General features: G+C 33.0%; 1 protein-coding gene and 1 long non-coding RNA gene across 2 annotated transcripts in view; one reads left to right on the top strand and one right to left on the bottom strand.

The window, feature by feature from the left end:
* LOC144323089 (uncharacterized) overlaps positions 1-17,285 on the bottom strand; it is a 41,464-nt gene extending 24,179 nt beyond the window's left edge. Inside the window, exon 1 of the long non-coding RNA XR_013388628.1 lies at positions 17,100-17,285. This is a non-coding gene — a long non-coding RNA (uncharacterized LOC144323089). The remainder of the gene's footprint in view (positions 1-17,099) is intronic.
* The window catches only part of VRK2 (VRK serine/threonine kinase 2), a 215,423-nt gene that overhangs the window by 38,261 nt on the left and 153,702 nt on the right, over positions 1-23,460 (top strand). The gene's annotated exons all lie outside the window — the stretch shown is intronic.

Consider the following 23,460-nt stretch of genomic DNA (forward strand, 5'->3'; position numbering starts at 1 on the left):
TTTACCTCCTTTACCTTCTCACCTCTTAATAAATTAAAAGGAAAAGAAATGCAAAATAATAATGGCCTAGCAGCACTATATAACTATGAATTGGACCATCAAAGAAGCAATAAATGTTAGGATTTTCTGGAAGACATGATACAGATATGATTAAAATTGCAAAGGAGCATATTGGTTCCAAGTGCTGAAATTTAAAGATAAAGAAAGAAAGGATAACTCCCTGAGAGGTTCTCATTTCTTGGCAGATATATATCCCCAAAAGTCACAGAGCAATCTTTATGCTCAGAGAAGCTGAGGCCAATAGCTAGCAGGAAAAAAAAAAAAAAGAATTTCACTATAGAAACTATTCTTCCTCAAAGAAGAACCCATTTTAGTTCTGAGAGGGTTTATAGGAGGAAGGAACATTTAAGTACCTGAAAATGTATGATGAGAAGTAGGCAGACAAGCAAAGATGCCAAGAACAAGGTAAACGAGTGGGAGGTGAGGAGGTGGAAGTATTCCAGAAAATTACAGTATCATGTGCAAAGTCTCTGAGGAATGAACTAAGTGTAGCCTATAGACTAAAAGAATACTTGATAAGGTAACAGCAAAAGTTTATACTTTATTCTAAGTATGACCAAAAAAAACCCATATAAGGATTTTATCGTTATTTAAAACTATTCTTTCTGCTGTAAAGAAAACAGGAGGGACTAACAGAGCTTCAATCATAAAGAAATATTTTATATCTTTCTCTCAGATATTATCAGATTAAGTAGATATACAAAATATAATTAATCATAAATGTCTGTCTTAATTTATTAATATATAATAATTCTATAACCAATGAACATAGAATATACATGCATTTCAAATGTCCATGGGATATGTTTTACAAATTGCCTATATGCTAAGACCTATAGCAAAATACCATTAAACTAAAGAAAGTGGATGGAACATATTTTCTTATTATATTTCAAGACAAGAAATTAAATTTAAAATATAAATCTAATCTCTTGGAAATAGAAAAGAATTTCTTCTAAAAAATCAGTTAAAAATATAAGCTCTTTACAACTCAATGGGAATTTGAGCATGTCATATCAAATTCTGTGGGTTAAAGACAGAGGCATATTTGAGAAAATTCATAGCTGTATATTCTTATCATTAAATAAGAAACACTGAATTTTTTTTTAAGGAATCAACTACCTATGACACCAAAAATTAAACAGCAAAATGAATTGAAAATTAGGCAAAAGAGTTAACAAAGGCAGAAAATCATGAATAGCAATCTACATTGAAGATATAACAATAGTCAACCCTTATTCAGTGAAGAACAGTATCAAAATACATAAAGCAAAAGCTATTATACATACACCAAGAAGCTATATATATATACACACACACACACACACACTTCTAGTGAAAGAAATGAACATGTATCAGATTTAAGAATCAAGTGAACCAGGAAACCAATAAAGATAATTTAAATAATATGATTGATAAGATTTAACTGAGTTATACAAAATGTCATAAGTTATAGAGAATATGTTATTTATATATCATGTTCCACAAATTATTTGCAGAAGTATGCCATCATACTTTAGGCCTAAAAACAAAAAAAAAAATCCTCTAATTTTTGAAAAGTAGAACTTATGCAAGCAATATTCTCTAATTGCAATAAGAAAAATTGCTACTGAGAAGTTAATAACAAAGTTATATATTTTAAACTAAGGTATTCTAGATAAGATCAATAGCTGAAGAGGTACTCTGATAAGATGTAGCTGAAATTTTGGCTCCTCCCCCCAATTAATCATGTTTCAAACACATAAAAGTGCTACACAAAATTAGACTGACAGTAAACTTTTCAGGAGCAACAATAAGTGCAGAAAGATAATGAAATATTGCTGAGACTTTTTTTTTTAAATCAAGCTAGATTTTTATATACTCTGTTAATTTCCTATTGCTGCCATAATAAGTTGCCACAATGTTTGTGGCTTAAACCAATACAAATTTATTATCTTGCAGTTCTTGACCCTTCCTCCATCTCTAAAATCAGCAATATTGCATTTCTTATGTCCCTCTTTCACATTCACTTCTTCCTCTGACCTCAGCCAGGAAAGGTTCTCCACTTTTAAGGACTCATTTGATTAGATTGAGCCCATCTGAATAATCCAGGATAATTTTCCCATCTCAGGATCTTAGCCTAAATCACACCTGCAAAGCCTCTTTTTCCATGTAAGGTAATATATTCACAAATTTCAGGGATTGGGATATAGACATCCTTGGGAAGCCATTGTTCTGACTACCCCACACTCTACCAAACTATCACATAAGTAGAAAGGAAATGAAACAAAAGGAATACAAGGAAACTATTAATAATGTAGGATTCTAGATTGACAGTATTTGCCCCCCTTTGACAGTGTGTTTTGGTATTCACGCTGCTGCTGAAAAGTTTACTGTCAATAAGAGGGAAGGAGAACCTGAAAAGGGGTGTATATGCAATGCTATACAAAAACATGTCAATCAATTAAAAAAAAAAGACTCCACCAAAATAATTATTATAATAACAAACATAATGAAAATTTGGAAGGTTAAATATTGTGGTACCAACTGTGACAATATTAAAGAAGAAAAAGTGACATTTATAGAAAAAGTTAGTATTCCAATGTTCTACTTCTCTGGAATATGCTAAATCCTATCTTCTGGAGTTACACAGTAGTTGAGATAACAATTATCAGCCCCTCACTTCCCTGATTATAACTTAATACAAAATCAGCCAACCAAAGATAAAGTCATCAATTTTGATATGACTGCATTGATGGAGTTGGGTTAGGAGATGAATGATGTTAAAAGATAACACAAGGGATGTTAAAATTCTTTTTTTTTAAGATTTTTATTTATTTATATATTTGAGAGAGAAAGAGAGCACCAGTAAGGGAAGGGGTAGAAGAAGAGGGAGAAGTAGACTCCCCATTGAACATGGACCCTAATGTGGGGCTCAATCCCAGCACCCCAAGATATGACCTGAGCCAAAGTCAGGCATTTAACTGACTGAACCACCCAGGCGCCCCCAAGACATATTAAAATGAATTTATTTGAGCAATATTCTATTCAAACAGGGCAGTGACAAACCGGAAATGGTTTTATGCACCTTCTGCAGAAAAGTCGGGGAAAGACATAGAGAAGGTGCAGAAACCAAGAAAGGAAATTATTGTATTAGCTGTAGCTTAAAGCCTAGCTTATGATTGGTCGTCCTTAGAATTTAGATTTCCTAACCTTGAGACATTCACAGGCTCAGGGTTTGATTTGCTTAGTATACCACCAGGGCATTAGAACAATCTCAGTCTCATGGCCTTCTTGTTTAATTAATTTAACAGGAAACATCAGAAAAGATCACTGGGGTTGCCACGGGATTCCTGCTCCAATGATAACTGTAAAGTAAGGGCTAGCAAACTTTTTCATTAAAGGGCCAGATGGTAAATATTATCCATAGTGTCCTTACTTTCTCTGTCACAACTACTCATTCTTCTGTCACAGCACCAAGCAGTCATACACAAAGTACCAATGTATTATCTATATGTATTTTTTAGAGCCTGATATTAAAGTACAAATGGATAATTGTTGCACTTGAATAAAGATAGGATGGACTCTCTAGGCTAAATAGATAAATCAATACATAAAGAAATTTGTAAAGAAATGCAAAAACAACTTGATATTACAACTTAACAAAAAATTAAACAAATTTGTAGTACAACCACTGGAATGTATCACTGGAAATGCAAAAAAAAAAGAACAACAAAAAACCTCCTAAATAAAATATTAGCAAAGCATTTTAAATGTATTAAGAGAAAAATACTCAGTGACCAAGTAGGTCATTTCTCGAATGCAAGAGTGGGAAATAACGTCTATATAATTTACTGGTAAAAGAATAAAACCTATGTAATTGTCTTAAATGCTAAAAGGCATTATATTAACAGTTAACTCTGCCAAGCATTTTTAAAAGTTTGAAAAAGTGAGTCCCTTTTACTAAACTAGAGAAAGGAAGGATCCTTGCTTAACAAAATAAAGGCTATCTTAACCCGATATACTTCCTGAGTGACATATTGCATTAAATCTTTTGAATGTCAAGGTAAAAAACAGATGGCTCAGGACAATGTTTAACATTGTCCTTGAAGTTACAGATAAGGACAATAATGAGACATACATTTTGAAAAGGAGTTTTTTTTTTCTTTTAGTTAACATTACTATTTACCAAAGAACTCCAAGAAAAACAACAAAAAGTATTAATATTATTAAAAGAGATCATTATAATATAAGCATTTTAGAATACAATAGCTTTCCTACCTGTCAGCAAAAGCAAGCTGGAAGATATAATTAAAAGATTCTATTTTAGGGATCCCTGCATGGCGCAGCGGTTTGGCGCCTGCCTTTGGCCCAGGGCGCGATCCTGGAGTCCCGGGATTGAGTCCCACATCGGGCTCCCGGTGCATGGAGCCTGCTTCTCCCTCTGCCTGTGTCTCTGCCTCTCTCTCTCTCTGTGACTATCATAAATAAATAAAAATTAAAAAAAAATTATATTTTAAATGTAGCAAAAAGACACAACACTTAGGAGCAAACTTTTTTTTTAATAAAAATAAAAATAAAACATAGAGAAAACAAACTTTTTATTAACACTTTTAGCAAAATGAATCAAACAGTTCACTTTAAAAAAAGTCTTTATTAAGTCATTATGCATGTATATTATCTTACACTCTAATTTTCTGGAAATTGAAGCATATCATACAAAAAGAACTCTCTTCCTAGAGCGTGATGGTCATATTATAGAGGAAATCACTTAAAAAATATTCCACATGCATCCAGTAAAATAGTACAGAGAAAATCAAACCCACATTATGAAATAACGTTTAATAACATAGAAATAATATGGAAAAATAAAGTAATACCTTTTCACTTATATAATCAGAAAAAAAACAATAAATTTTCATTAGACAATGTACTAATGGAAAAAGGAACAGTGTTCCAGTGCTACTGGCACAATTGCTTGACTTTTTTTAAAATTGATTTCAAAATTCCACTTGATATATCACTTTAAGAGATATCCAATAAATTATAAAATTTAGAAAATGCTACTATTATAAATGTTTGGAAAATATGAAAATGTTTATTAGAAGGGAAAGGATTTTATAAGCTTGGAGATTAGAGAAAATAATCACAGAAGAAAAATGAAAAAATGTGACTATGTAAAATACTTAAACTATAGCTTAAAATGTAACTAAAATTAAAACTGGGGAAACCATGCAGTAAACATAAAAAAGAATTAATAACTTATAGAAAGAAATTCTGCAGTTGTTAATGAAACACTATGATTCTACTTAATCATTTATTAAAAGCAACGAGTAGAAAATTCCCCAAAATTGAGTCAACTATTTAACACACATATGAAAATAATCAATTTGGTGTCAAGCAAATGCAAATTTGAGTAATAAAGATATACTTGATTAAATTATCAGGTATTTTCTCAAATACTGTATACTATGTCAGCAATTGTATAATGCATCTAGTAATATCAGTCATTTGAGATAGCCACATTAATAGAATTTTTCAGGTAAAAAGCTATTTGGTTCAAATAAAGAGTTCTAAGAATATTCAAACCTTTGACCCAATAATCTGCTTTTTGGATATATCTAATAAGGTCATACTCCTAAATGCAAAAAACATATAAAGAACATATATGTTTATTTCAAAGTTATTCACAAGGTACTAGAAGCAACCCAAATGTTAACTAATATCACAATACCAGAAAAATTGGCATGACTTGAAATGTAAACCCGATTTTAAAAAGAAAGAAAAAAGTAGTTGAAAATACAGATCCAAACACAGTGCTACCTCTTCTCTAAATTCATTTTTAATGAAGAAGTATGTATTGACAAGGAATTATGCTGAAAGGTTAGCAAATAGACATAGCAAATAAGGAAAGGAAAACGGTGAATAGAAGTGGTAAAAATGACCACATTAGGAAGAATTTGATTTCAACAGCTTTAACAAAGATTTTAAAAAAAAAATAGTGGTTAAAATAAAATGGAATAACTGTGAGAACTAGTACAATAAGTCCCTGGTGTCAGAGACCAAGGTGGTTGTATCTGACAGTCCTGCCATACTTAGGGTGTTGCCCTCACCCACATATTCTCAGATTCTCACATCTAAATCCTGGAAGAATTGGTAGAAAGACCAATTTAATTTATGCATGATGGATCCCAAACGGCCACATGTAAGAGTTAAATTTTGACTTGTATTAAAATTTGGATTTCCACAATTCAATTATGGGTCAATGACCACCCAGAAGTCTTGAAGTTATAAAATTGTAAAGATTTTTATACATTGCAGCCAGAATTTCTCTTTTTATGTTCCAAATATCTAGAAAAGGAGAGAGAATAATATTACAAACATGTAGAAACTCAACACCTAAAATGGATAAACATATTTTGACACATTTTCTGCAGATATTTTAAAAAGAAAATGTTATAGACACAGGTGGAATTGCTTAATATTTTTCAATTCCATTCCTCCTTTTCAGAATTAACTATTATCCTTATGTTGTTGGGTTTTCTTTCCAAACATATTTCAATACTTTCCTACATATCTGGTATATTATATAACCATGAACTTCCAAAAGGTTTTTGGATTTGGCTTATAAAACTCCACAAAATATGCTTTTAGAAAAGGTTTTGTTTATATTGAATAATAATTAATATTTTTCCTTTTTAAATCTTTTCATTTGTGAATATAATCTACTGGTTCATTTATTGGTTTCCTGTTCTGTACTTTAAAATAATCTGGTATTCTTTTATAATTTTCACTATAATAATCACTGATTATTTTATTTCATTTAGTGTTAGAGCACTTCTGGGGTTTCCTCTTATTATGAAACAGCTTTTTCTTAATAACTTTCAATTGGGTTATTATGGATTTATGCTATAATTTTAATGTTTTCCTATTGGTCTTATAAATAGTTACCTAGCTGATCTTTTTTACTGGTTTAACTGGTTTGTCTGAAGATTGTCTTAGATTTTGTGTCTTACTAGAAATTATACCAGTTATTACTTTTTCTTCTATTACACTGTCCAAAACCTCCACTAAAATAGTGAATGGAAATAGCAAAAACAGGCACATTAGTAAGAATTTAAGTTTAAAAGCTATAACAGAGATTTAAAGAAAATCAGTGGTTTAAATAAAATCGAATACCTATAAGAAGTGGTATAATGACTCCATGGTGTCAGAGACCAACATGATTTTATTGGATTGCTCTGCCATTTTTAGGGGGCTGCCGTCATCTACATGTTCCTGGATGATTCACAGCTACATGTCCAACTCAGTAGGCAGGAAAGCCTAACAGTCAAAAAATGAGATGTGTTCCCTCTCTTTAAAGATTTACCTTAAAAATTACATACATCATTTCCCAAAACACTTCCAAAATGGACATAGTTATACCCATTTGACAGAGAAGCTGGGCCATATAGGCTTCCATAGGCCCACTCTAAAAACCAGTAATTATATTACTGTAGAGAGAACAGATATTGAAGGCATCCTTTAAGGGGTTTCAAAGAAACTGCTTCTAGCATTTTACCAGTTCAAAGACGTTACCGCCTACAACTAGTAGCCTTTTTATCATAAATACATCTTTCTACTATTCCTATTGAGATGATCACATTTTTTACAACTTGCTAATGTGGAATATTTCATTAATAAATATAATGCTAAATATTTCTTTCTTATTCCTATAATAAGCCATACTTCATCAAAGTAAATTGTTTAAAAATATTCCAGGATTTAATTTGCAAGCATTTTGTTTGTGATTTAGTTTCTATTTTCTTTTCTCTTTTTAAAAGATTTTATTTATTTATTAATTTATTTGACAGAGTGAGTGCAAGAGAGAGAGAGAGAGAGAGAGAAGAAACAAGGGGACGGGCAGAGGGAGAGGGAAAGGCAGACTCCCCACTGAGCAAGGAGCCCCACAAGGGATTTGATCCCAGGATCCTAGGACCCTGGTCTGACCCGAAGGCAGATGCTTAACTGAAGGAGCCATCCAGGTGCCCCTAGCTTCTATTTTCTTAAGTGTATTTATTAATCTTTAATTGTGTTTTTGCATATTGCCCTTATCTGGTTTTGGGGTCAGCTTGTACTAATATCAAACTTAGGTTGGCTAACTTTGGCTCTTTTAATTTTTTCTCTGAAACTCTGAGATATGCATTATTGATTCTTTGAAATTTTAGTGAAATTCAGAACAACTTCAGCTGGGTTCCTTTTTGGGCTAGGTAGTAGGAGAGGAGAAATTTTTAACCAATCAATTTCTTGTTTTTTGTAGTGTCTTAAAGAATATTGGAATTTATATTTTTTTCTACAACAGTCTCCATTTATTTTAGGTCTTAAAATTTATTGAGTGTAGTTATTCTAGTATTTATGATTTTTTTTCAATTCTACAAAAACTGTACTGATGTTGCTTTTTATTCTATGCAATTTATTTGCACTGTCTCTCTTATTCATTTGATCAATTTTCTTCATATTTGTTATTTGCAAAAAATCTACATTTTGCCTTTATTGGTAATTTAAGTTGTTTCTTTACTTTCTGTGTAATTAATTCCTGGTTGTTTCTATTTTTTCCATTTTTTTACTCTTCATTTGAGAAAATGAAAATTTAATTGTAGTCTAGCTTTAAAAAAAAATTAACTCAATCACTCAATTTTCCTTATTTTCTAAAATGTCTATTTAACATGATAAATTACCCTCCAGGTATATCATGCAAGTGTTAATATAGTGTGTTTTATTGTTGTTTGCTTCTAAATATTTTATAAGGTAAATTATAATATAATACTTAACCAATGAGTTATTTAGAAGTGCTGTTCCTGTTTGTTTTCAATGTCTCTTTCTTTCTTCTTCTTCTTCTTCTTCTTTTTTTTTTTTTTTTTTTTTTGAAGAAGAGAGAGAGAGTAGAAGAGGGGAGAGGGGCAGAGGGAGAAAGAGAGAATCTTAAGCAGCCTCCACACCCAGTGCAGGGCCTGATATGGGGATTGATCTCAGAACCCTGAGATCATGACCCAAGCCAAAACCAAGAATGCTCAACTGGCTGAGCCACTCAGGTACCCCAACATCTGTTTATTTCTAATTACATTGCATTAAGATCAGGCCATATGATTTATATGATATCATGTTTTTGGAAGTTATAGAGACTTTTTAGTAGCTTAGTATATCACCAATTTTAGTGCTTTTTAATGTGCATTTGAATAGAAAGCACATCTTTTTTAGGGAGCAGGGCCTGTATTATGTCTATAAGATTGAATTTTTAATGATATCTTTAAATTCTTCTATACTCAAAATATTTTTTAGATTGCTGTTCTCCACAAGTTTTGTAGATGGGAAATGTCAAAAACTTCCACTATAACAGTGGAGAAACCTAGCAGATACTACCTAACCACTACCTTAACTTTTCAAAGGTGACATCACTTAAATGAAACATATCACTTCATGTCTCTCCTGATAGAATGCACTGAAAAGAACACAACATCACTTCTATGGTATTCTTGCCAAAAATGTATAACCTCAATCTGATCATAGGAAAATATTAGACAAACCCAAATTGAGGCGTATGCTACGTATAAATGATCAGTATTCTTCAGCAGGCCCTTGCTTGTGTCTTCAGATACTATTGTCACCTAAGTAAAGGATATTGACCTCTGTCTTTCAGATGGATAATCACTGCATGAGTCACTTTCTTTCTTTTCTATCCTGATGTATGGCATCAGGATTCCATCAGGAAAGAAGAGAAAACCACACTATGCAGAGAATCTGTTGCACAAATGGTGGAGAGCTGAATAATTTGAGATAGCCTGGCGGTAACTGTGAAAAGCAGTTACTATCTCTAGAACTCAGGGAAGGAATAGACTTTAGAGAACCTAGAAGCTCAGAGCAGCTGCCCTGTGAAAGTGGTGCATAGGCTGTTAATAAAACAAATGTGACCAGGCTGGTTCTGGGTGCACTGAAAGAGGATGGAAGCAATAAGCTCAGTGACACTGCTGGAGAAAGAATGGGATGTCCCTAATCCCTTTTACTTTCTCTAGTGCCATCTGTTGGCAGAGCTGGACAGCATCTGGGAAATGTAGTTTGCAGAATCCCAGTACCAGTGTCACAGAGCACAAGTTAAGAGCGGATTTGGTGTTAAGAGACATTAGGCAAATAACTGACATACCGTTACTGCCTTCCTTAAAATCTGATTCTCCCAACATTAAAATTATAACACCAGCTTTTTTTTAAGATTTGCAGATGCACCTTCATCATTATTTAAGAATTTTTATTTTATGCCATTTGCTTTCATAATTTATACCACTTCTTTTTCAGTAATAATGTTTATTTTGGGGGCACCTGGGTGGCTCAGTCAGTTAAGCACCTGCCTTCAGCTCAGGTCATGATCTTAGGGTTCTGGGATCCAGCCCCATTAGCTTTGGGCTCCGGGCTCACCCAGGAATCTGCTTCTTCTTCTTTCTCGCCCCTCCCCCCATGCTGTCTCTCTCTCTCTCTCTCTCTCTCTCTCTCTCTCTAATAAATAAAGATCTTTTAAAAAGATCTTTTATCTTTAGTAAAATAGTGTAAATCTTTTACACTATTTTATTAGTGTTTAATGCTATTGCTGATATATGTCCTATATTTTAAAACTTTTTTCTTTTTATTTATTATAACTTTTATTAAACCTAATTTTATTTTTTCTGACCACCTCCTATTCATCAAATTCTGTTTATTCCTTTAATTTTTCCCACTGGCCTGGAAAGTTTGCCTTCTGTTTCTATTGCTTTAATTATCACTTTCCTCTCTTTTAAATTAAAAGATTTGAATTTGAATTTTTAAATTTTTAATTTTTGTCACCTTCTCTTCTTTTAAACTAAAAGATTTTATTTTAAAATTTTAAAGTGTACTTATTTCTAACTAAGCCTGCTCTACCTAGTTTCTAACCCTATCCTCCTTTTAAATAGTATAAGAAACTCAATAAATTTTAGCTCCATACATTTCCTCCTATTATCTATGTGATTGTTATCTTCTCCTTTAAAATAATTTCTCTCCTCAGACAAATCTTTCATTTTTATAAATTAATATAGTTATACATTTATTTGCTTATTATTTCCTCCTACATGACATGTTTTGTTTTGGATTCAATTTCCTTCTTATAATTGTTCTTTCTGCAAGAACATGTGTATATTCCATTAATAATATATGTATTAATAATATATGAAAATGTCTTTATTTCATACTTAATCCTGGATGATAATTTATCAGAGTTACAGATTCTAAGATGAAAGTTATTTTCTTTCTCTTGTACTTTGATGTACTGACATTTTACCTCAAAATGTCTAGGTATATATTTTGTTTTTATTTTTCCTGCTTAGGACTCAATGGGCTTCAAAACAGTGGATTCTTTTTTTTTTTTTTTTAATCTCTAGAAAATTACTGAATATTAAGTATTTAAAATTTTCTATTTCTCCATTCTATCTATTCTCCTTTTCTGGACTTCTTACTAGACATACATTCCTAGACAGACATTCAAGCTTATCATTCTGTCCTCCATGTTTCAACTTCTTTTTGATATTTCCCATATTTGTTTTTTTATTTGTTATAGTTAGTGACTTTCTTCCTCTCATATCTTCCAATTCACTGTTTCTTTTCATGTGTATTTAATTTGCTGTTTAACCTTTTAATTTCATTTAGTAGATTTTTATTTTCTGAATTTCCAGTTGGCTGATTAAGATGATCCATTTTGAATAAAGGGACACTACCAGAAACATTAAAAAGACAATAAGGGACTGTTATGAACTCTTCCCATAAATTTGACTGGATAGATCATTTTATAGCTACAAACTGTCAACACTCACTCAAGAACTAGACAAACTAAAAACTACTATAATATCTGTTAAAGATATTATATTTGTAGTTACAAATCTCCTCACCAAGAAAACGCCAGATAGATCCACTGGCAACTTCTACCAAATAACTAATGAATAAATAATATAAAATCGGTACAATCCTTCCATATTATGGAAGAGGTGAAAACATTTACTAATTTATTTTATGAGTCCAGTAAAGTCATGCAAATAGATGACAAGAAAATTATCAGTGTTCCTCCTGAACAGAGACACAAATATCCTCAACAAAATACCACCAAATTAAATCTAGCAATGCAAAGAAAGGACAATACATCATGACCAAATAAGACTTATCCCAAGAGTTTAAGATTGGTTAAATATTTGTAAAGGAATCAATGTAATTCACCATATTAACAGACTAAAACATGAAAAAAAGATGTTAACTTCTCAGTAGATGCAGAAAAGAAATCTATTGAAATTCAACATTCAAATGTGATTGATTCAGCAAGCAATCAAGCAAAAAGTTCTCACCAAACTCAGGGTTGAAGGGAATTTCCTTCTTTCCTTAATTTAATAGAGGACATTTACAGAAAAATTACAGAAAAATCAATAACTAACATGGTACATACTACTGAAACAGTGAATAATTTGCTCCAAATTCAGAAATTAAGTGAAGATGCCTCTTATTCTTCCTGTTCAAAATCATGCTGAAAGGTCTTGTCTGATATTACAAATTGGTAGTAGGATGCAGAATGACCAGAATCCCTCATATGTTCCTGGCGGAAATGCAAATTGTTAACAGCCTCTTACAAAGGTATTTGGAAGTTTTTTACAAAGATTACTAAGTATACTTCTAACTCCTAGGTATTTATCTGGGTGAAATGGCAATTTATGTTCATACCAAAACCTATATACAGATGTTTATAGCAGCTTTATTAATAATTGCTAAAAACTGAATATGGTTAGACAAAAATGATGTAGTGACTCCATACAATGGAATAATATTCAGTAATAAAAAGGAATGAATTCCTCATCCATGTAACAACATGGATGAATCTCAGATACATGATGCTAAGTGAGAGATGCTACATTCAGAAGGCTGTGTATACTGCATAACTTCATTTCCATGACATTCTAGAAAAGCCAAAACCACTGGGACAGAAAACAGATCAATTGTTATTAGGGCCTGGGGTTAGAAGGACGGGTGGCTACAAAAAGGGGCATGGAAATATCTGGTGCTTATTTCATAAATAACCCCCAATGTGTGTGTGTGTGTGTGTGTGTGTGTGTGACTGTAGTCAAGATATAAAATAAATTATAATACATATTATTAAATGAATAAAATATATATTGTAGTCGAGATATAATACATTATATTTTATATCTCGATTATAGTGATAGTGGTTACACAACTGTGTATATTTGCCAAAACTTGAGAACTATGTACCAAAAAGGGTTAGTTTTACTGTACATAAATTATAATTTCATTTTAAAAAATTTAAAAATACTCTTCTTTCATATATTCTTATTCAAGCTTTATGTTTTCCTCTTCTTTCTGTTATCTCTTTTACATTTTTGGCATACTTACATTAAAATCTCTTCATATTGTTTATGATTTCTACTTCTTAAGATATTTTATCTTCAGCTATGGTTCAGTGTTTTTTGTAATGATTTTACCTACTGTTCTATCACCTACTGTAGTCAGTGTGAATTTGGATTCCATAATTACTCAGAGCACAGACTGGGGTTATGTATGCTAGCTCTTGACTTTTCCCACCCAAGGCACTAGACAATGCCAGTTTCTTACTGCTTCCAAGCTAGCAGACAGTTTTTTTTCCCCCCATTTCCAGTTTCCCCAGCACAGCCACCCCTTCATAGCTCAGTTTCTGTCCTCCTGGGGCATGGATCCAATTCCTCATCCCCCAATCCCATAGATATTAAACCCAGGCATCAATGCCTAGAGATGCCCTGTGAGACATTCAACTTCAGTATCAGCTCACCCTTCTGCCTGATTCCAGTCTTTATTTCTGGCAACTAAGCTCCCCATGTCCTGGATTAACATTCAAATATATGTTTAAATTATTTTCTTTTTTTTTTCCTGACATCCTCTGTGTTTGGCTCCAGGAGATTGGTGGCATTTCATATCACCTAAATTGCCATCTTGACTGAAACTCACAGCAGTATTTCCTAACATACAATTCTAACAGTATTTGGTTTTGTTCACACACAGAAAGTGAGTTGGAACATTGAGTTAATTGGGCATTTTCAAAAGGAAATTTTAATTATCTGTTACACTGCATCAAATTTCTCCTAAATACTTCATATTGTACTACAAGTTTTGTTGTTGTTGTTTCCATAGTGCCTGTATGTTATTTTTAATCCATTCAGGTAGATGCATGCATAAGCCAAGAAGTGCCACAGATTTAATCAACAAACAACTAAAGCTTCTTTGTAATGTAGCCTTGGAGTTCAAGAAAACCTGCAAATTGAGATGCATAAAGTATCCACACAACAAATGCATTCTTTTTTTCCCCCAGAGAATGCAGATCCGTAAATAAAATTTCTAATTTTAAGTAGAAAGTAGTTTAAAATGTTTACCCAGTGTTTGTTTTACTGCTTTAAGAAAAATATATTTCCAAAATAATTTATAAAGCTGCCAAAAGATAAGTTAATAATACTGTATAATAGATCACTAGATTTAGAACATCTAACTGGAAAAGCTGGAAATGAGAAGTTTAAAGTTCAAGGAGGTCTGAAATCTAACAAGCTTAATCAAAGGAAAAGATGTGAAATGTTCACAAAAAGGAGTCTGCAAAGCCACACACACAGAAAGACTGCCAGTGTGGGAAAAGAATGGCAACTTTTTCCTATTAAGAAAAAATAAAAATAGGTCACATTGTTGACCTTGGCCATCCTCTGGCATAGTCATGTCACAGCCATAACACAGAGCATAACATAAATGGCCAAGGGGCTCTCAACATGTGAGAACAATTTCTGCAAAGGGGGTAGGAAATCAATTCATACTAATTTTAACTCCCTCTTGTTTCTGCAAAGGCTCATCTTGATTTCTTGGTGAACTTTAACACTCTTAGTCTCCTTGACACAGTTCAGTTTTCATACAGTTCCCCTTAGACTACAAAAGAGATCACTGGACCATAGACAGTGCAACAGATAAACATGACCTATCTTGTACTAAAAACGAGTATGTCATACTGAGCTGAAAGAAAAGAATTATACAGGGTAAATATGGTCCAGATGATAGTATCAGATTATCAGCAGAAATACATTAGAATTTGCCTCTCAAAATGGCACAGCAACATTTTGTACTTAGCATCAAAAACATCCCCAAGTCAAAAAGTAAACATCACTCCAATATGACTGTCTAGTATTGCACAATAGTTGACAAATCACCCAACCACTCAATCAACGAGGAAGCATTCATTAAATATAGACTTTGCCCAAATTTTACTGAACGCTATTGTGAAGATGAGAAATATAAGAATATCTCACATTTCAATATTTTAATATTTAAAAAATACTGTGATTGCTGTTGGCATGAGAAAACATACAGTATCTAATAGATTTCTCTTGTTTTCTCATTATAATACATACACACACACACACACACACACACACACACACACACCCCAGATTAAACAAAGGGGAGGTAGAGAACACAAACCCTGTAAGGTGAGTGGAGAGGGAAGAGTTGGGAAGAGAAATGTTAGGAATTTCTCCATCCATAGGGATGGATGGGAAAAAAATAACATCCTTGAATACCTCAAAATCCCATTCCTAAAACAGGGTGGCATGTATCATTAAAATAAAAGACTTCGGCCTGCCTTCTATTCTCTAAGATGAAGATACAGAGCCTGTATTTACCAATAAATTAGTGAGAACATACTTCAACTATAAAAGGCACACCTTCTGAGGTCAGTAAATCTCATCAATACCCCTGTCTACACATCCATTTAGGCACTAAAGTTTTTGATATTCTCTATGGTTCTATATCTTGATTGTAGTGGTAGTTACATGACTATATGCATTTGCCAAACATAGAACTTAAACATTTTTAAAAGAGTGAATTTTACTGTATGTAAATTATATGTCAGCAAAAAAAAAAAGTTAAAATATATACAATATGATAAGTGATGGGAGATAGAGGCACTGTTGTGTAGAATCTGGATATAGCTACCTAAGGAAAAGCATTGCAAATAAGTACTGAAACAGACAGGCTGTTTCAGTGCTGACAGCCTAACAAAGTCTATAGGAGGTAGGCTTAATTCATTCTATAGCATTTACCAAATTAGAGTAGTCCAAAGAATGTTCATAAACATATAAAAAAAAAAAGGATGTTTCTTGAAAGTAAGTTTAACAAATACTGGCTTTAAAAAGAATGATTAACAAGCTTCTTTGCTATATATAGGGCTTCTCCAGGTACTTCATAGTGCATTTCCAAGAAGGGAAAGTAGCACACTGCATTTCCCCAAATCATTTGAGCGTTGAACAACACTTTTCTCCTAACACATACAAAATGGCAAACAAATGGCAACCAGAGATTAATTTGACCCTCCGGAATAGTTAGAAGCCCTGAAATTAAAATGAGGAGAAAAATCCCACGCTAAATAATGATCCCCTGTGCAATAAAGACTGGACTGGAGACCATAAATCTTGACTTTCAAATCACGGACAGATCTAGGTGCAAATCTTATCACCGCTAAAATATAGTTAAGAGAACTAAATTTACAGACATGTATAAACCTGTACTGCTGTCTATTTGTTCCTGAGTTCAAGGACAGATAAACAAATATATATAGTTGTATATATTATGTACATATATATTTCATATATATTTAAGTATTCACATATTTATTTATTATAAATATTTATGTATTATATAAATATCCAAAAAATACTGAGTCACAAGAGAAAAGCACAATTCCCTAAAAAGTTGGAATAAGAGCATAACTGAAATTTCTTCCTACACAAAACATAAGAATACTGTGTAAAACATTTATTTGGTGTACCAAAAAAAAATCTAAAAAGATGAGTTCTATAAAGCAGAAGCAGGGAGTCATGAGAAGGCAATATTCTGAGGTGAAGTTGGATAAGAAAATGAAGCTGGCAAATTCTTTACAAAATAGACAAATCATCAAATAACTTTTAAAAGTAACAACAGTGTAAAAATGAGTAATTGCATCAGGAGAAAACCAAACTGACCTTAGAGAAAGCCAAATCAGTAACACGAGGACAAACTCAAATGGCTCTTTCCGTGTTAGAAGAAACAGCAAACGAGAATACAATCCAAACATATTGGCAGCACCTCCCAAACTCATCACAATCTGGCCCCTGCCTAACTCTTCTGACTCATTTTACCACCATCTCAACCCTTCCACTTAACACATCCCACACTCCAGCCTTAAATAATTACTTACGACTCCCTGAATATGATGCTACGCTTTCATTACCCTAATTTAAGAGCATCAACTGTGGAGTGAAAATGCCAACTCGAATTTCAATTCTCCCAGTTACTAGCCTTGTGATTTTGGAAAACTGACTTAGCTTTTCTATGCCTCAGGTACTTCATCTGCTTCTAGTGTTTTTTCTCCTCTTTTCTAAATGGCTAAATTCTGTTTTTTCTTCATATCTGAACCAAAGGTTTGCTGTCATTCCCTGGTCTCCTCATCTATGGTAGGTATCCCAAAAGCATCTGATTTTTTTAAAACAAAATCCATGCCTTTATTATTTTCTCTTCTAGCATCTAGAAGAGTGGTGCATTAAAAAAAAAAAAAACCCTCTGGTAAGTTACTACTGAAAGTATAAATATATGAACAAATAAGATTAATTTAAAAAAGAGCTGAAGCATGCTAAATTTCAATCAGAAAAACAAGGTGTTGGTCTAGCTTAAGATGGTCAGAGTCACTAGCTAAATAGAAGTTTGGGGGAAAAAAAAAGAAGTTTGGGAAGAGAAGATATTGGGCACCTTGTAACTGCACGTTTTTAGCCGGAAGCTAATGTCTTAGTAATGCCCTGATTTAAGTAGAAATTATACTAGAGATCCTGTGTTCCATTCTAACACTTAAGTTCTCTGGAAGCTTCTGCTTTTTTCTTTCCCTAAGATTTTTATTTAATTATTTGAGAGAGCAAGAAAGTGAGAAACAGAGCATGAAGAGGGTGAGGGGCCCAGGGAAAGGGAGAAGCAGACTCCCCACTGAGAAGGGACCCCTGAGGGGCTCTGTCCTGGGACCCCAGGATCATGACCTGAGACACAGGCAGGCACTATATTTTTATGGACAAAATGAAGTTTGAAATGAGCATTGAAGAATGGGTTGAATTTGAATAGTATGAAAGCCCGTTCATTCCAGATTAGGGAACAACACATACTAAGGCACAAATAGTTCAGTTGTCTTACTTCTAGGGAAAGGAAAATAACTCACTACAATTAAATGCAAGAATTAATGGAAATTCCAGAAGTTGCTAACAGAATTCACTATTGTTTCTTTATGTTATATTTTACTACCTACAGAGGATTGTAGTGTGATGGTTGAATTCACATTTTCTACAGCCAGACTGTCTGCATCCTGATCTCAATTCTGACACTTACTAATATGCTTGTATAAAGTTGTAAAACTCACAGTGCCTTGATTCCCTCATCTATTAAATGGATACAATAAAAGTCCTGACCTTATAAAGCAGTTCTAATGGTTAAATAATTTAATACATGCAAATCACTTAGAATAGTGACTAACACATTTAAGTGCTCAATAAATGTTATTTAATTTGAGGTCACATTCCATTTCTTGTGAAGGTTAGTTGTATGTCTTTCAACATTTCACATAATTAAACTCAGTCCTTTCTAACCTAGAATTATATTGACTCTTTGCCACTTTAAGACAGGTTGTAGCACTAGCAACACCATCTTATTTAGGGTAGCATGGTACTTAATATCATAATAATCAAAGGAAGACTAATCTCTGAGAATACCTGTTCTCATTGACATCAAAAATCCTAAGTGCAGTTGCATTAAATTAGATTGTGTTAAGCAAAAGGTTGTTCTTAAAAGCAATGTATCTCTGGAAAGAGTAGAAAGAAGGAATGAAAAGAAAGAAGGAAGGAAGGGATGGAGGGAGGGATAGAGAGAGGAAAGAGAGAAAGAAAGAAAAAGAAAGAGGAAAGAAAGGAAGGAAGGAGGGAAAGAGGACAGGAAAATGGGAGGAAGGGATTAAAAAGCAAAAAGAAAGGGGAACAGGAGTTTAGACCATGTTGCTACTCAACCTGAAAAAAAATGTAGCAGAAACTGTTGAAAACACTCTAAAAACTTCTTTCTAAATCACAGTGCACGTGATCCATCGATTTTGTTTGTTGCCTTGGTCCAGATTCATTCAAAGAAGTAACTGAAATATTAATCTGATCTGTGATTTGGAAAATGTTTCTCAATAAAAATATTCAAAAGCCTGACTGCTTCTCAGCTCTCAGATGAATTAAGATTTAACTCTGACATGAATTGAACCTCTCTCTGGGGATGCTTCTCTTTACGGGGCTGAGATCACAGAGTTCATCCTTCTGGCACTAGCAGCTCTTTGATTTTTGTCAGGGAGGCCTGCCACCAGAGCGCAAGGCATAGCAATGTGAGGGTATGTCTCCCATATGAGGGTATGTCTTCCCTAATGAAGAGCCAGCCTGGAGGGAGGGGGGGCAGGTTGGAGGGTAAATTTCAAAGAGGGGAAAGGTCAGTTCTTGGTCAAAGTCTGAAGAGCTTATGGAAGAAAGAAAACTTCGAAAATAAAGCATTAACATAAATTACCGAACACAGTCTTTCAAGTTTTGCAGAAAGAGATGAAGCCATGCTACCATGATAAAGGTTCCCTTTTAAAAGGATGTATCCATCTTTGTCCTCTTCTTATTACTTCAGAAAATTATCAGACATGTCAGTAGATGATTCTATTTGAGTTTCTTAAGGAAAACTTTACAGGCATTGAAATTTTAAAGATATCCCACCTCTTTAAATCAGAAAGGTGATAAGGTCATGGTTAGCTTTCTGGGAAGAAAATAAGATCTGTAACCTTCCCAGGAGAATAGCCTTTACTAATTGAGGGGGAAATGGTTAAGTTGACATGACATTATAATATAAACTGCATTAGTTCAAAGAGATAGGGGCATGAGTCAGTGTCAATAACTTAGCATATTTAATGGTCTGAATAAACTAGATAATTATTTTCCCAAAATGAAGGTTTAGGGGGACCCTGAGACCTGCTGTTTATACAGTTTGGAGAAATAAAATAACTGGTCAGCCTCCATTTTCCACTACTGTCTCACTGGGGTGAGTGATAGAAGGACAAAAATACTCAGAAAGGTACAGAAACAAAAGCTCAGATAAGAAGAGAGAATATGGCAAATACTTCAGGTCTTTGCAGGCAAGAAGTCAAGAGCAGTAGTTTTGGTCTTAGGACCCCTTGGCACTCTTAAAAATTATTGAAAACCCCAAAGACCATTTTTGTCTGTTGATTATATACTTAAATATATGCTATTTTAGAAAATAAACCTGAAAAAGTTTATGTATTAATTTATTAATTCACTTAAACAGAATAACAATAAGCTTATTCTATGTTAATATAAATAACATACATTTTTACCTAATTTCTATATTTTTCCAAACCAAAAAAAATTAGTGAGAAGAATGACATTATCTTACACTTTTGCAAATCTCTTTTAATATCTGGCTTAATAAAGACAGCTGAATTCTCTCTGCTTCTGTATTCCATCTGTTGTGATATCTTAATTTTGATTAAAAATATCAAGAAAATCTGGTCTCACACAGAAATGTAGTAGGCAAGGGAAGAAGCATTTTAATAGCCTTTTCAGATAAGTGTGAGTACTCTTCTCTGATTCTACACTAATATCTGACAAGTGATAATTTCTCAAAGGTTAGTTGCAAAGTAGAATCTGAGACCGTATCAACAGACTTTCCATACTCTACATATTAAAATCTGTTGGTCATCATGACGCTTTGAGTGAATTGTTATCCATACATGATTTGTAACATCATGTGTTTGTCGTTTGGAAAATAATAGTTTGCTGAGTTAGGCAGATCTTGTATTACAAAATACATTAAAAAATCACATTCATTAATATAACCACCAACCTCAGCAAAAAAATACTTTATTAAGAAGCTGTCAAACTTACAAAGTGGCTAGGAGTCTTCCAAAAACTTAATTTTTGCCTGAAATCTTATATTTTATTATTGGCAACAAATATTGTAAGTGGTTTTCTTGAAGTGATAGTTTCACTCCATTCATTATCAAGAAAATATTGCCAAATACCCAAGTCTACATAATCATACTTTTTCTGTCATTTTTTTCAAATAAAAATAATGTTTCATGAAAAAAGTAATTCAGCTCACATCTCAAATAATCAAACTACTGCTTTTTCTCAAGATAGTTTCTGTATTTCCATATGCAGCAGAAGTACTTTATGTATACTTCCTCTCTTGTCATACAGTGTTACAAAGACATGTGCTCAAGGGTCAAGATTTAATACAATAAGTTTTACTTTTTCATAAGGAACATTCTATGTGAAATTGGCTTTAAAAAAAAAAACCTGTGAGTCCAGTTTGGTACTACTGCCTGGATTCAGGCAAAGATGTGAGCAGTTCTAACCACCTCTGCTTCTGTACAGCAGCACACATACCAAAGCACAGGAATGAGCAAGGTAATGTCTTAATGTTATTACGAAATATTTTTTACCTCACAAACCACCTGAGAGAGTCTTGGGGGTCCTCCACAGATCATATTTTAAAAACTGATGAAGTAAAGAAAAGTTGGCTAAAGCCACAAGAATAAGCAAGTACTGTGAAAGGCCGTGTTAAGGAGCAGAGGGAAAGTCTCTGACTCTGCTTTTTACACTGATCCATTGAGGAGGGAATCTTTGGGACTCTAAGTACTGGGCATATCTGGAAGGAAGTCCAATGTGTGAAGCCAACCCCTTGTGAAACCTGTGTCTTGAGTAGAAAGGGGGAATTGGCTACCAATAATTGGATATAACTGTAGCCATAAGACCCAGGAAGAATTTCAACACAAATTAGAACAGGAAATCTTTGGACTTCAGGGGCAAAAAATAAAAAATAAATAAATAAATAATAATAAAAAAAAATAAAATTAAAAAAAAGTCTTCCAAAAAGAGTGAGATTCTAAGCAATAGACAGAATGAGGAAAAAGCTGGTGATATGATAAAGACAACTAACATGACTAACATGTTCCCTGTCTCAATGAGAAAAGAAAGATGACTCCAGGCATAAAAGAAAAACAAAAACTATACAAGTCTGATCCATATAAGATGCAGAGTGTGGTATGATTTTGAATAATCAGTGGAAGGAAAGGAGAATCTATTTGATGTCCAGAAACTTCTCTTTTGTGTTGATCTGAGATTTTGACTTTGGTTTTGTAGAGAAGGATATATTTGCATAATGATATAAATACTGCTTACTCATTTTTAATATATATAACTATATACAATTTTGTTTTTCAGTTAACTACATATATAACTGCATCTATATGTTAGTTATATATATTTCAGTTTAGTGTAGCACATGTAAATGTTACCAATATTGGAGATGGAGGACAGAAAAGATGTAGAGGGAATATATATCCTCAGTAATGGGGAGTCAAGAGATACAATTGAAAATTAATAAAATAAGGGCAGCCTGGGTGGCTCAGAGGTTTAGTGCCTCCTTCAGTCCCGGGCGTGATCCTGGAGACCCGAGATCAAGTCCCACATCGGGCTCCCTGCTTGGAGCCTGCTTCTCCCTCTGCCTGTGTCTCTGCCTCTGTGTGTGTGTGTATGTGTGTGTGTGTGTGTTTCTCATGAATAAATAAATAAAACCTTAAAAAAGAAGAAAATTAATAAAATAAGAAATACAGGGAAACTTTAAGTATTTAAATGAAGTAGTATTCTACATTACAAACTTAAGAGATATAAAAAATCTTACAACTATCACAGATTGGGTCAGGTAGAAGAGATCGGTATTATGAATGAAAGAAATTTTCTTTGATAGTGTTGAGTCAAGAAGTATGTTGTTATGTGATAAATCAAGAAATAAGGATATAAAATATATTACTTAAACAGCCTTGATATTAAAAATATCTATTAACTATTATGGCACAGGCACAATTATCAGACCAGAAGTCTATATATCCAAAATAGAGGCTGATTGGGACACACTGGCTACCTATAAACTATTTTTAAGAAGAATTAGGGAAGTAACAACCAGAAGAAATAAAGGTAGGAGGGAGCCAAAAGTTCAGCCCTGAAGTAGGAAACTGTTGCTTTTTATTAAAAACTTTGTTGTACTATTTTAATTTTTATTATATATTTAATTTGTGTTTCTTTGATGAAAAATAATATTCATATATAAAAATATTTTCATCCTATCAATAACTAGGACCAATTAAAAATTGTGCTGCCATTCTCTTTAAAGTCTATAAGCAATTAATGTTCAATAGAAATAAATTTAATAAAATGTAATGGTAAACATGTCCTTGGTTTAGTAGTAGATTTGAAAAAACTTCTTGTGTGTTCTCATATA

This window comes from Canis aureus, chromosome 11, assembly GCF_053574225.1.
Source record: "Canis aureus isolate CA01 chromosome 11, VMU_Caureus_v.1.0, whole genome shotgun sequence".
In the NCBI taxonomy this organism is placed as follows: domain Eukaryota; kingdom Metazoa; phylum Chordata; class Mammalia; order Carnivora; family Canidae; genus Canis; species Canis aureus.